This window comes from Prionailurus bengalensis, chromosome E2 (assembly GCF_016509475.1).
Source record: "Prionailurus bengalensis isolate Pbe53 chromosome E2, Fcat_Pben_1.1_paternal_pri, whole genome shotgun sequence".
In the NCBI taxonomy this organism is placed as follows: domain Eukaryota; kingdom Metazoa; phylum Chordata; class Mammalia; order Carnivora; family Felidae; genus Prionailurus; species Prionailurus bengalensis.
The window spans coordinates 13,480,297-13,495,252 of NC_057352.1; the positions used below are offsets into that span (position 1 = coordinate 13,480,297).

The following is a 14,956-nucleotide window of genomic DNA, read 5'->3' on the forward strand; positions in this document are numbered from 1 at the left end:
GCATGTGGGTCTGGGAGAAAGGGTGGGCCCATAACAACAACAACAACAACAACAACAACAACAACACTAAACCCTGGCTAGAAGTTTTTTGGGGTCTTTCCCAATGCCACACTTGACAGGTGCACCTGACAGGCATCATCTCTTGAGATGATCACTATTTGCCCCATTTTACAGACGAAAAGATTGAGGACCTGAGAGCTGAGGTGGCTTCCCCAAGGGCCCAGAGCCAAGAAGCATTGAAGCCAAGAAGCACAGTAAGTGACGTTCGCGGTGGGTGTCCCGCAAGGCTGTGGAAAGGGAGGTACCCAGCCACGCACCTGCCCGCAGGTGAGGCGTCCGTCCACTGAGAAGGAAGCGGTGCCCTGGGACAGTGGCTGTGAGGGCGAAGGGGAGGGGCCGCTTGGCCCAGAGTGCCAAGATGTCCACCAGGGACAAATGCGGGCGCCCCAGGCGGTTTGGGCGAGAGGAGCCCCGGGTCCCCTGACAGACTGCCCGCTGGCCTTTCACGAACTGCGCTCCCGGCCCAGCATTTCCCTCCGCGCCCGCCAGAGGGCGGCAGCGCCCAGCCAATAGGCCGGAGGGAGGGGCCGGCTGCGGAGGAGGAAGCCCCTCCCTCCGCTCCCCTCCCCGCCCCCCCACCCCCACCCCTGCGCGCACACCTGCGAGGGTCACACAAAGGCGCAGGACTCCCAGCGCACGGCGGCGCAGACAAAGGCGCGGCCGAGCCCGCTGCCCTCTTCCTCTTCCCCGCGCCCGGTCCGAGGCTGTCAGGCCACCTGGCGCCTCCAAACAGGCCGCCTGTCCGCCCTGGGCCCCGCGAGACTCGCCGCGCCCCACGCTAGAGGAGGACTCCCAAGCCACACGCGCACACGGACGCTTGGACTCACCCAAACGTATACATACACTCAAGTATTTCTACACATGAGCCCCGGCACTTCACACACATGTGTCCACGCGCAGACACACGGGAACCCTCCTCTGTGTGCCTAGGCTCCCTACCCAACATCCCTAACTCTTGTGTACAGAAACCCCTGGGCACCCTCCTGTGGGCACGAGGGCATATCTACACATGTGTGCTCAGGCACGCCTCCTGGCCACGTGTGCCCACATTCACACCCATGCACACTAACTCGGGATATATAACACACAGGCAGACCTTCCCCGGTGCCCTTCTTTCTGCACACAGGCCCTGTGCATCCAGACACACCCAAGCGGGCAGGCCCACTCAAGGGTAATGACCAGTGTTTTTCACATCTGTACACAGAGGGGCCAGTTCCCAACTACCGACACTCCACAACACCCCGTATCGTAAAGACCGTTTCACTGAGGAGATCCACAGACCACACGACATCAACCCAGCTTCAACTCAGACCTCCTGCCTCCTGGTCCACCCACCCCTCTCTGTCTTTCAGATGCAGGGTTTCTGTGCACAAGGGCCTTCCCGATAGCGGTCTGGCGGCAGTGGGGTACCGGAGCCTCATCTTGAAGCTGCATTTGCACAGCAGGTTTTGTTTGGATTTGGGATTTATGTCTTGAGGAGGTTGGAAATGAGGTCATAAGGACATTATGGGGGGCCAAAACCTCACCAAGCCACCCCCATACTCCGCCACGGACACAGTCAATGTCATCCATGTCAGGTACGTGCTTTCTGGACATGACTGGGTGTCAGCCCCTTATGGTGAGCACGAAAAGAAGCACCACCCATTTCGGGCGCTGCCTTCTCAGGTCTGTAGCTGAGTGGGGGAGCCAGGAAAGGGCTCAAGCACTCCCCCTTGGGATGAGATCGCCCTACCCCTCTTGCCTCCCAGGCTGACTGAGTCCCTGACTTGGAGTCAGGGAGTCCAATGAGAATGGGTCTGAGACGTCTGCCTGGTGGGAGAGGACAGAGGGGCAGCGTTTGGGCCCACTGGGTGAGGAGGCCCTGGCAGCCAGGAATGGGAGGCCCAGGCAGGGCAGATAGTGGCCTCTCGGCCAGAGAAGAGGCCTCAAGCCATGTTGAGCGAGGCAGGTAGGGTGTGGGAGCTGGGGAGCAGTGGGGGGCCTCTCGGGGTGCAGGGAGCCTGGGAGGGAGGCAGCGCAGGGGAGGCCAGGCTGGGCTCAGGGCTGAGCGGTAATTAAAGGAGACGTAGGGGGCTCCCCAGGGCCAGCGGGGCTGGTAACTGACACGCGGGCCCCATTGCTCTGCTCATATTTCTCACCGGATCGATACGTTTGACTCCCGACAAGACAATAATCGCTTGTACGCGGCCGGCGAGTCGATCAAATACATTATTAGAGCGAGGTCCCCCGGGGGCCCGGCGGGGAGTGGTAGGGGGGGAGCAGCCAGCCCACCGGGGACAGCAGAGCGGGATTCTTCACCCCTCAGGGCCCCCAGCCATGGCCTCTTCCTCTCTGTCGCCCCTGGGGACCCTCTCTGTGGCTTGGTTCCCTGGCTTCTTTCGGGATTCCCGCTGTCTCTGGCGACCTCTCTACTCAGCCCCCAACACATCCCTGCTCTGCGTGGGGACCCAAGGGGTCTTTCTCCACAAGTGCTGCCTCATCTGTAGGGCTCAGCGTGTGGGAGCTCAGAGAGGCCCCTCCGACCCCCAGCTTAGCAGGAAACAGGGAGACTGGGTTGCAGGCCACACTGAGTCAACAGCTGGGCCGGGAGAGGAACTGGTGATTCATTGACACCAACCTTCCTCTGCATCTCAGCACATCGGCCTTCAACAGAGACCAGGCCAGGGCAGCCTCTGGGGGCAGGGGGGTGTCAGGCAAAGCTGGCTTAGGGACCCAAACACATAGGAAAACAAGATGAGGAGTGGCAGACAGACACAGAGACAGAGGGGTGTTTGGCTAGTCCTGCTGCAGGGTCATGCCATCCTCCAGTGCGCCCCAGCTACTCTCAGACCAAACCTAGCTTTGGCCTGCCCTGGGCACTGCTTGCCCACCTCTCCCCCCACCTTCCTGGTTTCTGGGCTTGAGCCTTCATTTCCTGTTCACCCTTGGCCTTGCCCTCAAAACTGCTTCTCCAGTGCCCCTAAGTCAAGGTCAAGCTGCAGCCACCCTATGATCTGCTTAGGAGCACCCAGCATCCAGGGACTTAAAATATTTCTCCTTTGCTGCCTTCATCATCATCGTCATCATCATCATCAATCATCATTACCAACAGCAGCAGCAGCAGTGTCACTGTCTATTCTGTGCTACTTGAGCCAATACAGCGGTTCCCATCTTCACGACAATCTGAGGAAGTAAGGACTATTATCATCCCCATTTTACTGATGAATTGGAGCTCAGAGAGGTGAAGTCACTTGCCACACGTCACACAGCGTGTGAGTGGTAGAGTCAGGAATCAAACCCAGAGCTGTCCTCCTCACAAACAACATGGCAGCAAACAACACAGCCATTCCAGGAGCGGAAGGGAGGCACGACTGGCTGGTACAGACTGAACAAGGAAGATATAGGAGACAAGGTGGGGAGGCAGGGCCACACCCCAGGGCCTTGCAGGCCAGGTGAGCATTTTGGATTTTACTGCAAGCACAGTGAGATGCCACTGAGGGGGTCTTGAGCAGGGAAGTGACGTGGCTCTGTAAATGTTTTTGTGGATGATTCGGGCTGCTGTGGGAGGTCGGCCGTGGGGAAATGGGTGGTGCCCACATGAGATGGAGGGGATAATGGCTGGGACCAGCGTGGTGGCAGTGGGGGAGGAAAGGAACAGGTGTCCCTAGAAGCAATTTTGAGAGTAGACCCCACGAAATTGGCGATTTGCTGAAGGTAGGGTGTGGGGGGGGAGGAGGGAGGAGTCAAGAATGAAACCCAGGAGCACAGGAGTACCTTTCCTACTGCAGAAAGGTTGGAGAGGAGGCAGAGCTCAAGCTGGGATGAGAAAGATTTGGGCAGGGCGCCATACGTGCCTTAGGCTGGATTTGATGTTGTAGGTGGGAGACTTTTGAGCAGGAATAGTGTGTGTAAGAGAGATCCACAGCATGAGGACAGGCTAGCGGTGGAATCTAGAGGTAGGATTAACAGAGAGGAGGCTGGGACAAAGACCCAGATGACAGGGAGGCTGAGGCCATGAGGGTCCACTTTCACATGAGATTCTACAGGACTCTAGTGGGCCTGCAAGTGGAAGAATGGGCAAGTGCCTGGGTCACAGATGGATAGTGGGAGGGAAGATGCTCAGGTCAGTGCTGGGGACAAGATCGGGAAGCAGCATCTCGGAAGCAGTAAGTCCATGGACTGAGAAGTCAGCAGATGCTTAATAAATTCACATCGACACAACATTTCTTGTCGCACCACCTCCAGCCTCCTGACACCAATTTCCCAAACCTGCCGGAATTCCCAGGAGTTCACCTCAACTGAGAAGGAATTGAGAAGCACTGTGATATGACTTAAAGAAGATAAAAGTCACAAGACCAAGCAGATCCCCATTCTAACCTGGCCATTTGGTGGCCTAGGGCAGCCCCTGGCACACTCTGGGCCTCAGTTTCCCCATCTCTAGGTGGGAGGTGTGCTGAAGGAGCTCGCAAAAGCTTCTTCCAGCTCTAACGTTCTGTGCTTGAAAGAAACAAGAATGGGCAAGATAGTCTGATGGATCAATTAGCTACACAACAAATATAGGAAGAGAAAGGGAATGTATTGCAGCTTATTCTAAGAAGGACCTGGTTGACTATACTCAGGATTTCACTGACTCCTTGCCTTTTATCAGGGACTTTTGTTATCCCCATTTTAAAGAAATGAGGGAAAGTGAGGGCCACAGTCACAGCTAGGCCAGGGCACACCCACAGTCTCCCTGATCCCAAAGCCTGTGCCTGAACTGCTGTGCTGAGCTCACTGCTCCTCCTCTTGGCTTGCATATGTCTCTCAGATTGTAGGTCCCCTGAGAACAGGGTCCTTGGCATCCATCAACACCTACCCACCAGGGCTTCCAAGGAAGCTAAAGAAACAGGTGCCTGGCCCTGGGCCTTCCCCTGACAAGGCACCGCCCTTGACCCAGGAACCCCCCCCCCCACCCCCATGCTGTCCACACCAATCCAGCCCAGACTTCCCACTCTTCCAGCATGACCGCAGGTGGGAAGCCACTGACAGTCCCACGGGCAGGGAGGGAGCTGTCCAAAGGCTGAAGCACAAAGGCCATCGTCCTTGGTCCAGGAGCCCTCCAATAACTCCCCTCTGCCCCTCAGACAAGCCCGGCCCCTGCACCATCAAGGCCTCCAGGGCCCTGAAAGACTTCACCTCTCCCCATGGAGAGCACTGCACCCCAGCCACACTGGAAGAAGCCAAGTCTGTCCCCACCTTGGGGCCTTTGACCTTGCTGACCCCTCCCCTAGAATGCTGTTCCCATCTCTTTCCATTCCTCTTGTCCCTGAGAACTCAACTCAAAGGCTGCCTCCTCCGAGGGGCCCTCCCTTACTCTGTCTGCTTTCCATCACCTGGTTTCATTTTCATTGTAGCACTCTCTAGAACTCAATTACTGTCAACTTGTTTTACTGTCTGGTTACCCCTGTGAAATGTAAGCTCTCTGAAAGCAGGTGTCTTTTTTTTTTTTTTTTTTTTGTCTTGTTCACTGTAACATTCCCAACACCTGAGACAGTGCCTGTCACACAGTAGGTGCTCCAACTTTCTCTGTTGAATGAGTAAATCCCTCAGGGCTCCCAGAGCCCACAGAATGAAGTCCAAGGCTGGCTCTCCAAGCCCAAGTGGGTAAGGGCCTCTGCTAACCTCTGCAGCTACTTTGCCCTCAGAGCTCACCTTCTTCAACACATTGGGTTGGCCTTCCTGCCTCCTTTGTCAGCCTTGGCTCAAATTTCCCCTCCCAGGAAGCCTTCTCTAACTCTGCCAGAGTCCCAATTAATAGTAATGACCTCCTCTTCTGACAGCTCCAGGCAACATTCTGGGCTTTAGCACCAATGGCACTGCATTGTAATTACTTCCCATGGAGGCTGCCCCACAGGGCAGAGCTTGAGGGCAGGGCGGCATCAGATTTGTTGCTGTGGAGAAGGAGCCCAGCCCTGGGCCTGCAGACTGCCAGGGCTCCAGGAATGTTTGTTGCGTTGGGGCCCGCACTCTGCAGACTGTAATTATCCATACGGTGTATATAAGCACTGGTTTAGGAGTCAGACATATGAGGATTTGGAAACGGGTTCCTTCATTCACTTGCTGTGTGACCCTGGGCAAGTGAATTCACCTCTCTGAGCTTCAGGGTCCTCCTCTGTGAAATGGGGGCAGTAACATGGGATGACAGGAACTTCACTAATTTTAAACATAATACTTGCCACCGTCAAGGAGTTCAGAAATTTCACGAAGTGTTCATCACATCAAGGTTTGAAGTAGAGAAAAATCGGAAACAACCTAGATGCCACCAATAGGACAGTGGCTAAGTAAATTATAGTAGTATGCGCATCTCCCCAGTATGCGGTTATGAAAGAGAACAAGACAGACATACAGGTACGGACACAGAAGGTTGTCCAAGCCACTGTTAAGTGAAAACTCAAACTGCAGAAGGATTTATACAAATTAATATCATTCACGTAAAACAGCTACAAAAAAAAACACACCATACTTTTTCTATGGGTGTGCAAGAATTGACAAACGCAGACAAAAAGGTCTGAAGGTAACTAACTAATGACAGCTACCTTTTGTGAGGGGACCAACTGGGAAAGCAGAGAGCTTTTAACCTTTTCTATTACAGTTTTGGCTTTTATAGGAGATTGTATTCATTTTTTGAATTCAAATTAGAATGCATTAAATGAGACATAGGTGACTAACTACAAAAGAAAAGCAAAGAAATGATTATCTCCAAAGTGAGGAACAGTGGTTACTTCCAGCAGGGAGGGAGGGAGGGAGGGAGGGGTGTCTTGGAGAAGGGACACACAGGGGTGGGGGCTGCTGGGTGCTGGTGGCCTTCTTTATCCCCACCTAAGTGGTGTCTGCACAGATGTTCGCTCCATAAAGATTGATTAAGTTGTACATTTATGATTCGTCCACATGACTGCGCTTCCTGTGGGCAGGGGCCAATTCATACACGTTGTAGTATCATTTGCTCCCCACCTGCCCCTAACTCACTCCACAGAAGCAGACCTTCACAGAAGTCTGTGTTCAGTAGGGTGCGCCCCATAGCTGCAAGTGCTCTAAGGGGCTGAGCCGCTGTCCAGGGTACTAACAGCCCAAGCCTGGGAGGCCTCAGGAGGCTGACCAAATATGCAGCTTCAAGACTCCTTATCCTAACCAGCTGGCCAACCTTGAACCCTGCCATGCAACCCGACCAGAGCCTGCCTCTACCACATCACCTCCCATTGTTCCCCACCCATCACTCACTTCCTTCTTGCTGGCTTTCTGTCCCTACAACCCAAGCCCAAGCTCTGACATGCCTCAGGACCTTTGCTCGTGCTCTCCCCCTGCCTGGTGCCATCTTTCCCCAGCTGTTCCAGGGCCCATTCCCTCACTCATTCCAGGGTTCCACTGACATGTCCTCAACAGGGAGGTCTTGGTCACCCTGCCTCACATTAGCCTTTTCTCTCATTTCTATCCTCTTTCAGCACTTCTCACTGCCTCACATTCAAGTTTCCGCAGGTTACGTACTTGTTTTTTATCTGCCTCCCCCACTTGAATCTCCACACCAGGAGGATAGGGAGCATGTCTGTCCTGTTCAGTTTTATCCTCCTTTTTTTAAAAGGGCCTCAGCTACCCCAAATTGCATTAATCATAAGCTTTGGTTCACTGCCTACTCCCATTGTTGGCTGGGCAGAGCTCCCATTATTTATTTGCTTATTTTATTTATTTTAAATAATGTGTTCATGTGAACCTACCGCTTAACATTCAGATTGGAATCATGAAAATAATCACTCTGACTCTTGTCTGACCTGTTCACCACTATGTCCCCACCGCTATGTTCACATAGGAGGCATTTGGTAGCTATTTACTTAGGAATAAATTAAGGGACAGTGACCTCCACACCATGCAAAAGGGAGTTGATGGGAGTGCCTGCCTGGCCTCACAAGGAGGCAGATGGGGGTGGAGAAGAAATCAAAGGCCAGGCCCTCCACAGGGGACAGGCTCCCCTATCGTCCCTAGGTGCTCCCATCCCCAACCCAGCCTGGCCCAAAGCCTCTTCTCTGCAAGGCAATTCTACACCTTCATGGAGGGCCCACTGTGCCAGACCCTGTGCCAAGAACTAAGGACACCGAGCATGTCAGCCTTGCACCCACCCTTGAGGAGTTCTCAAGCCACCATGCCCCTGGCCCCAGGCTGTCCACTGTTATCCTAAATAGTACAAACAGCTACCCGGCACCTGCTCCGTGCTTTCCTTGCTCATCTCCCGACATCTTCCCAGTGATCCAATAAAGCAGGTGCTGTTACTTTCCCCTCTTTCCAGAGGAGCACCCTGAGGCGGGTCAGAGTGGGCAAGGACTTGCTCAGACCAGGAAGGGGCAGGGTGATTCCAGAGCCTGGCTCTCCTTCCCACCGGGTGTGCTGCTGTGCGGGTTTCTCCTGTCAGAAGACCACAAGGTCCTGGACCTCCCGCATTTCTGCAAAAGCAACTGAACGCAGCAGAAAAGGCGTCAAGTTCGGAGTCACATAGTGGTAAGGTCCCCGTGGCAGGGGCAGTGACGCAAGGGCAGGGGTGGCATTTGCACCAGGTATCACATTCATGAAGGGCCTCATTGAACAAGATTCCCATTTTTAACTTTCCAGTTGAGTGCTACTGGCAAACCACACCGCCTGTGGGACACTATGAATCTTGTTTCACTAAATCAAATAATTTAATAAACGACCTTGCAAATATTAGTCGTTTGGCATTTTGTTGTTGCTGCTGCTGAGAGCATGAGTCTATAACTGCACTTTGGTGTTCCTTTATTCTCAGCATACTGGGAAGCTCAAAAATTAGAAGTGGCCTGGGCCCCTCTCCGCCTCTATGGAGCTTGCTGAGTCCTTGCTGTGTGATTTCAAGCAAGCCACCCAACCTCTCTGAGCCCCTCTCGGAGCTGTGTGGCCTCTGAGCAGCATCCACAGATCCTTGTCTGCAGGAGCTGCTCCACATTTATTTGGAGGCGTTTAACTTGAGGGAACCAGGTTGGCCCACATCGTAGGAGACAGTCCCTGCCACCATGGAAACAAACTGAGCTCTCTGGACATTTGAAGGAAAGTGAAGGATCAAGGGAGATGTGTAGGTTTTTGGTGTGACAACCATTTATTGAGATGGGACAAGTTTCCAGAGGAGCTCAGGGACAAGGACTCCAGAGTTCAGCTTTAGACAGTTATAGGAGGTACCCTGCACCGGCTGACTACAAACACTTCCCACGCATTTTCTTATTGAATATTCTCACTGAGTGGTTCTACAAGAGAATTACTGCCAATGTGCCCATTTTACACATGAAGAAACTGATGCTGAGCGAGGTTGAATCATTTGCCCGGGCTGACACAGATGGAACCAGGGTCGGCATCCAGGCAATTGGACTCCGAAGCCCATGTTGCCATCCTGCTGCTCTACCTCTCCCCACACCCTTACTCGCTTCTTCCCTTTGGCTTGGCAGAAAACACTGGGCTTGGGCCTGGACTTGCTGTCTGAGACATCACATGCCTCCCATCCCTGTCCTGGCTATGGCCTCCTGCCAATAGGAGCAATTCGCTAAGAGCTTCCGTGTCGGTTGCCTCCCTTGAGTCACGGCAACACGGGGATGCACCCTGAACAGCGTCCCCGGGGCCCCGGTACTTTCTCCAAGTTCACACAGCAAGGCCAGGGCCGCGAGGAGAGCAAACACCTTCAGACCGACTCGCCCCCTGTACCACCTGGCTCAGAGCTCACCTCCTCCATGGAGTATCCTAAGGAAGGACCCTCAGTTACCTCCATGCAGAACCTCTGCCTGGCAGTGAACTTCTCCTCTGTACCAAAAACACCAGGCACTTTGAGGTTTGTGTAGAAAACATGAAATAGATACAAGGCAGGATTCTGCCTCCCAGAGGCTTCCCCTGAGCTCCTAGAGAAAAAGTAGCACAGTGACAGGAAAGGCTTGGGTATGTGCGGGGTCAGACCTTCTTCCTGACCAGCCGTGTGACCTTGGATTGGCTCGGAGCCTCCATATGAGCACCATCCCCAAAGCTCCCTCTGATTCCTCTACACCCCCAGGCTGGGTGCCATCTCCTGCCTCCTCCCTACAGGGATCTGTGTTGCTATGCCTGACCCTCATAGTCTCCTCTCGCCCTGGCACCCCAAGAGGGTCTTTATTTTATTTTATTTTTTTAAATGTTTATTTATTTCTGAGACGGAGAGAGAGCGCACGCGCGCATGTGTGGGGAGGGGCAGAGACAGAGGGAGACACAGAATCTGAAGCAGGCTCCAGGCTCTGAGCTGTCAGCACAGAGCCCGACACGGGGCTCGAACTCACAAACTGTGAGGTCACGACCTGAGCCGAAGTCAGTGGCTCAACCGACTGAGCCACCCAGGCGCCCCCCAAGAGGGTCTTTCTAAAACTTAATCAGGCTGTCACTCCCTTAAGACTTCAGGGGCTTCCCTGCATTAGAGAAATAACCCAAACCCCTTAACCCAGGCTGTGAAGTCCTGTGTGATCCGACTCCTGTCCACACCTCTCATCTCTTCCCCTACCACTCTCCCCTTTACCCACTCTGCTCCAAGCCACACTGCCTCCTCTCTGTTCCTCAAATCAAAATCTTTGCAACCCCAGGCCCTTTGCATGTGCTATTCCCTCTGCCTAGAAGACTCTTTGTCTAATTAAGTCCTATTCCTCTTTCAAGGTTCCACTTAAATGTCTTGCCCAGATGCTGTTGACTCCCTATAAACTGTCTCTTCTTTGGAGTAACTTATCACAATTTCTGATTTTGCTTATTTAATTGATATTTACACTTAAAGATCCACATCCACTCTGGTTTGTCGACTCCACAAAAGTAGACTGCACCAGTTCTGTTTACTGCTCTATCTCCAGTGCCCAACACAGGGCCTGGCACATGGCAAGGGCCCAGCAAAGGTGTGGAATGTGTCAATTAAACGGATCCTTTATGGGGCCGAGCAGCTGAGGCAGGACTTGAGTCTTCTGAGCCTCAGTTTCCACTTCTATAAAACCAAGATAATAATTCCTCCCTTACAGGGTAGTGGAAGATCCAAACACACAAGGAATATTGAAAGTCCTCTGGAAAAAAATGTTCTTCAAATATAAAAGTTCAGAAGAGCTAGAACCTAGAGGCTGAGCAACATTCAGGGAAGAGTGAGAGAGAAGGGCACAGCCATTTGTCAAGCAGCCTTATCTGCCAAACATTTTACATTTCCTCGTTCACTAACTTCTAGGAGGTGGTGGCTGTGAGCCAGAGGAGAAACCGAGACTCAGAAAGGGGAAGCTACCTGCTCATGGTGTCACAGTAAGTCTGTGGAAGAGTCAGGATTTGAACCCGGCACATGGAGGCAGTCACGTTTCCCATGAATCTCCAGCAGAACTTGACCTCTTGCAGTGGGGCTCTGGACAAATATTTAACCAGTTGGATCAGTGAAAAAAAAGGCGGGGGGCAACCAGAGTTGTTTGGACCTGAATGGCTGTCACTGGCTAGTGACCTTGGGCAAGCCACTTCCCTTCCCTAAGCCTCAGTACGCCATCTGCAAAGTGAGAATGATGACCATGCTCACCAATGCTTGGGAGTTCAGCCAGAGCCTGCAGGTCGAGAGCTTAGCACGAAGTAAGCTGTCAGGAGCAGCTGTTAGGACCGTTACTCTTGCACAGGAGGGAACAGCATGAGCAAAGTCTTGGGGACGAGGTTTGGGGGATGATGAGAGGGCAGTGGAGAGAAGGTTGATCAGAGAGGACCTCTCAAAGGAGGGGCACCTGAAGCCAAATGGACTGGGACTCCCAAGTCTGCGCTCAGCTGTCAAGGCGGGCAGTGGGAAGTCTTGACATGTCCTGCACTCCATAAAGGTGACAATCTGGGGGGATTGTCCTCAAGCAGCCAGGGAGCAGGTGAAATGGCCACCAATAAGGTTCCTCCATCTCCTGCCCGTCTCTCCAGCTTCTGCTTCCAGACCCCTCACCTTCCAGGTCTCCAGACCCCTCGCCTCCTTCCAGGTCTCCTGACCCCTTGCCTCCTCCCAGATCTCCAGACCCCTTGCCTCCTCCGAGGTCTCCAGACCCGTCGCCTCCTCCCAGGTCTCCAGACCCCTCACCTCCTTCCAGGTCTCCTGGGCCTCCACCAGTATCCCATACATCTCAGTCACCTGCCAACCTCATCTCTATCCCAGGGTCCAGCCCAGCCCCAACTCAGGTGGGGCCCTTCCCCCACACAGCCCACAGAAATCTTTCGCTCTTCTGTTAGGAAGGCCTTTTACTAATTAGAAAATTGGGGCGCCTGAGTGGCTCAGTCATTTAGGCGTCCGACTTCGGCTCAGGTCATGATCTCACGGTTTGTGGGTTCGAGCCCCACATCGGGCTCTGTGCTGACAGCTCAGAGCCTGGAGCCTGCTTCAGATTTTGTGTCTCCCTCTCTCTCTGCCCCTCCCCTGCCGATGCTCTGTCTCTCTCTCTCTCTCTCAAAAATAAATAAAACATTTTTAAAAAAAGAAAAAATTATTATCTGAAGATAGGACAAAACATTTCATGATGGCGAAAAGTAGGAACGTTTTAGGCATAAGCAAGCACATGGCGTGTGGGGAGGTACGTGTGTGTATATACACCACATTTTTAACACACACTGCCTCTTTCCACGTGCCAGCGGGATCACAGACACACAGCTCTTTACTCCCCTTCACAAGCCAGGGAGCTGCGGGGCCTGACAGGAGGAAATGGGAATGCGGCACTAGTGTAGGGGCTTGGTGACTGGGGGGTCGCTGAGTTCTAGGTGAAGGATGGCGGCTTGGAAAGGAGACTGGGGTTCATCCTGGAATCCTCCCTCTCGCGAGTGCCCCCCTACCTGTCCACTCCCCATCGGTTCAACCCAGAGATGTCCCAATCCCTCTGCTCCTCCCTGCTCTGCCCCCAGCCCCGCCCCCAGCCCCCCCACCTCAGCGCCCCCTCTCTCTTTCTCCTCCGGCATGCCCCACCATTACACAGGCTCCTCCTCACTTCCTTGTTTGCTTACCCATCCACAGAGACCTCTTGAACCCATGGCTCATGGCAGACACTGAGCTAGGGACAAGTGACGCTGTCCTCGCCCTCCAGGGCTGATGCTGGAAGCGTTACCTGGGGTCAGGAACCCGTGCCCTACACCACCCCCTAAAGCTCCACCTGCCCTGGCAGGACCAGAGGGAAAGTCTTGGCATCTTGGGCTTTCCCCAGCTTCCCCTTCTGGGTCTCCAGGAGAAGGTGAGAGGGCAGGTCTGCGGCATTGAGGCTGCATCGTAGGACACCTGGACAGGGTTATGACCAGGCTCTGCAGCAGAACCCTGCCTAGCTGCCTCCCCAGGAGCCTGAGAGAACTCCAGACTCTCAAGGCACCCACAGGTCACCCACAGGACGGGGAAAACAGAGGTTCAGGGCAGGCAGGTGACAGGAGCAAAGTCACACGGCACATCTGGGGGACCCAATCCTCAGTTCTCCTGCTCTGGCTCAGCAGGTACAGACTCGTTCTAACTCCAGGCACTGAGGCCCCCCGGGGAGAAGAGAAGAGGGGCTTGAGATCTCTCTGCACTTCCTGCTGATGTTCTAAGGGCCTGGGCCTCTGTTTATTTTCACGCTGAGGGAGCGGGGAGAAACCAAGAAAGAGGAGCGATGTGGGGGCAGGCAGGGCAGGAGAGGTCAGAGGGAAAAGTGTGTAGTGAGTGGGCAGAGAAAAAGCGTGTGGCGGGAAAAGAATAACTGGGGACTCTGCAGGTAGAACAGAGAAGGGTGTGGGGGTTCTTACATCCCTGGAGGGAGGAGAGAGTCAGGAATAATACAGAGACAGAGACAGAAAGATGCAAAGAAAGAGAGACAAAGAGAAAGAGAGAACAGAATTGGGGGGAGCAAGAGCAAGCCGGGTGGGGCTCCCAGGGCCTCTGTAAACTGCTTCCCCCGACACCCCAGGGGGGAAGTCCTGTGGAGGAGGGGTCATTGTCCCCAGCCCTTGAGGAGCTGGTGTGGGAGGGGTGTCCAATCCCACACTATCCCTTCCCCTGGTCCCCAGACAGTGTGCAAGGGGTGGGTGCAGGCCCCTGAACGCAACCAGCCAGCCCCAGGGGCAGGGGCCTGCCTTCCCCCACCTGTTCTTATCCCCTGCTCTGGGGGCCGGCTCCAGCTCTCCTGACTTCTGCCCGCATCTCCCTCAACCTGTGGCCATCATCTCCCTGCCTGCCCACCCTGACACCGACCTGTCCATCCCCGTGGCCCCCCAGATGACTCGTCCACAGCCCACCTTTCTGCTCCCCTGCAGGTTTGGGGTTAGCAGCCTTGATGGGGAGGGGGCCTGGTGGATTATTGAGGATGTACTGGACTGCGGCTGACACGGATGAGGAGGAAGAGGAGGGGGTCTTGGTGATGGACGATGCTGGTTCTGCAGTGGGGGGTGGCGGGGAGGGGGTGGAGGAGGACTGGGGGAGGGGTGGTGAGGAAGCGGGTTGAGGGGGGAGCAGGACCAGGCTCACATTTGGCATTCAGGGCAGCTGACAATAAAAATGCTTTATTGCCAAGAAACTGGATCGATCGGGGCTGGAGGGGGCCGGCAGGGGGGACGCGGAGGGCTCAGCGCAGAGGCCGGCGGCCGGGCCTCCGCAGCGACCAGGGCCCGAGCTGCCCTCCCCCCTGCGCCCCCCTCCCCGCCTCCTGCCCTTTCTCTCTCCTGCAGCCACCGCTTAGTTCTTATTATATTTTTTCTTATATATTTTTTCCCCCAGCTTCTCCTGCTCCTGTTATTTTTTTTTTCTTTTAATTTTTTTTTTTTTTTAAACTCGCTGCACTCCCAATGCCGAAGGCCGGTTGGGGGTGGGGTGGGGGCTCCTGCCCAGGCCAGACCCCTACCCACAGGGCACCCAGAGCTACTGGCTCTGGGCTGAGCCCCTCTTTGCCTC

General features: G+C 54.4%; 1 protein-coding gene across 1 annotated transcript in view; it reads right to left on the bottom strand.

The window, feature by feature from the left end:
• The window catches only part of POU2F2 (POU class 2 homeobox 2), a 73,628-nt gene that overhangs the window by 31,935 nt on the left and 26,737 nt on the right, over positions 1-14,956 (bottom strand). The gene's annotated exons all lie outside the window — the stretch shown is intronic.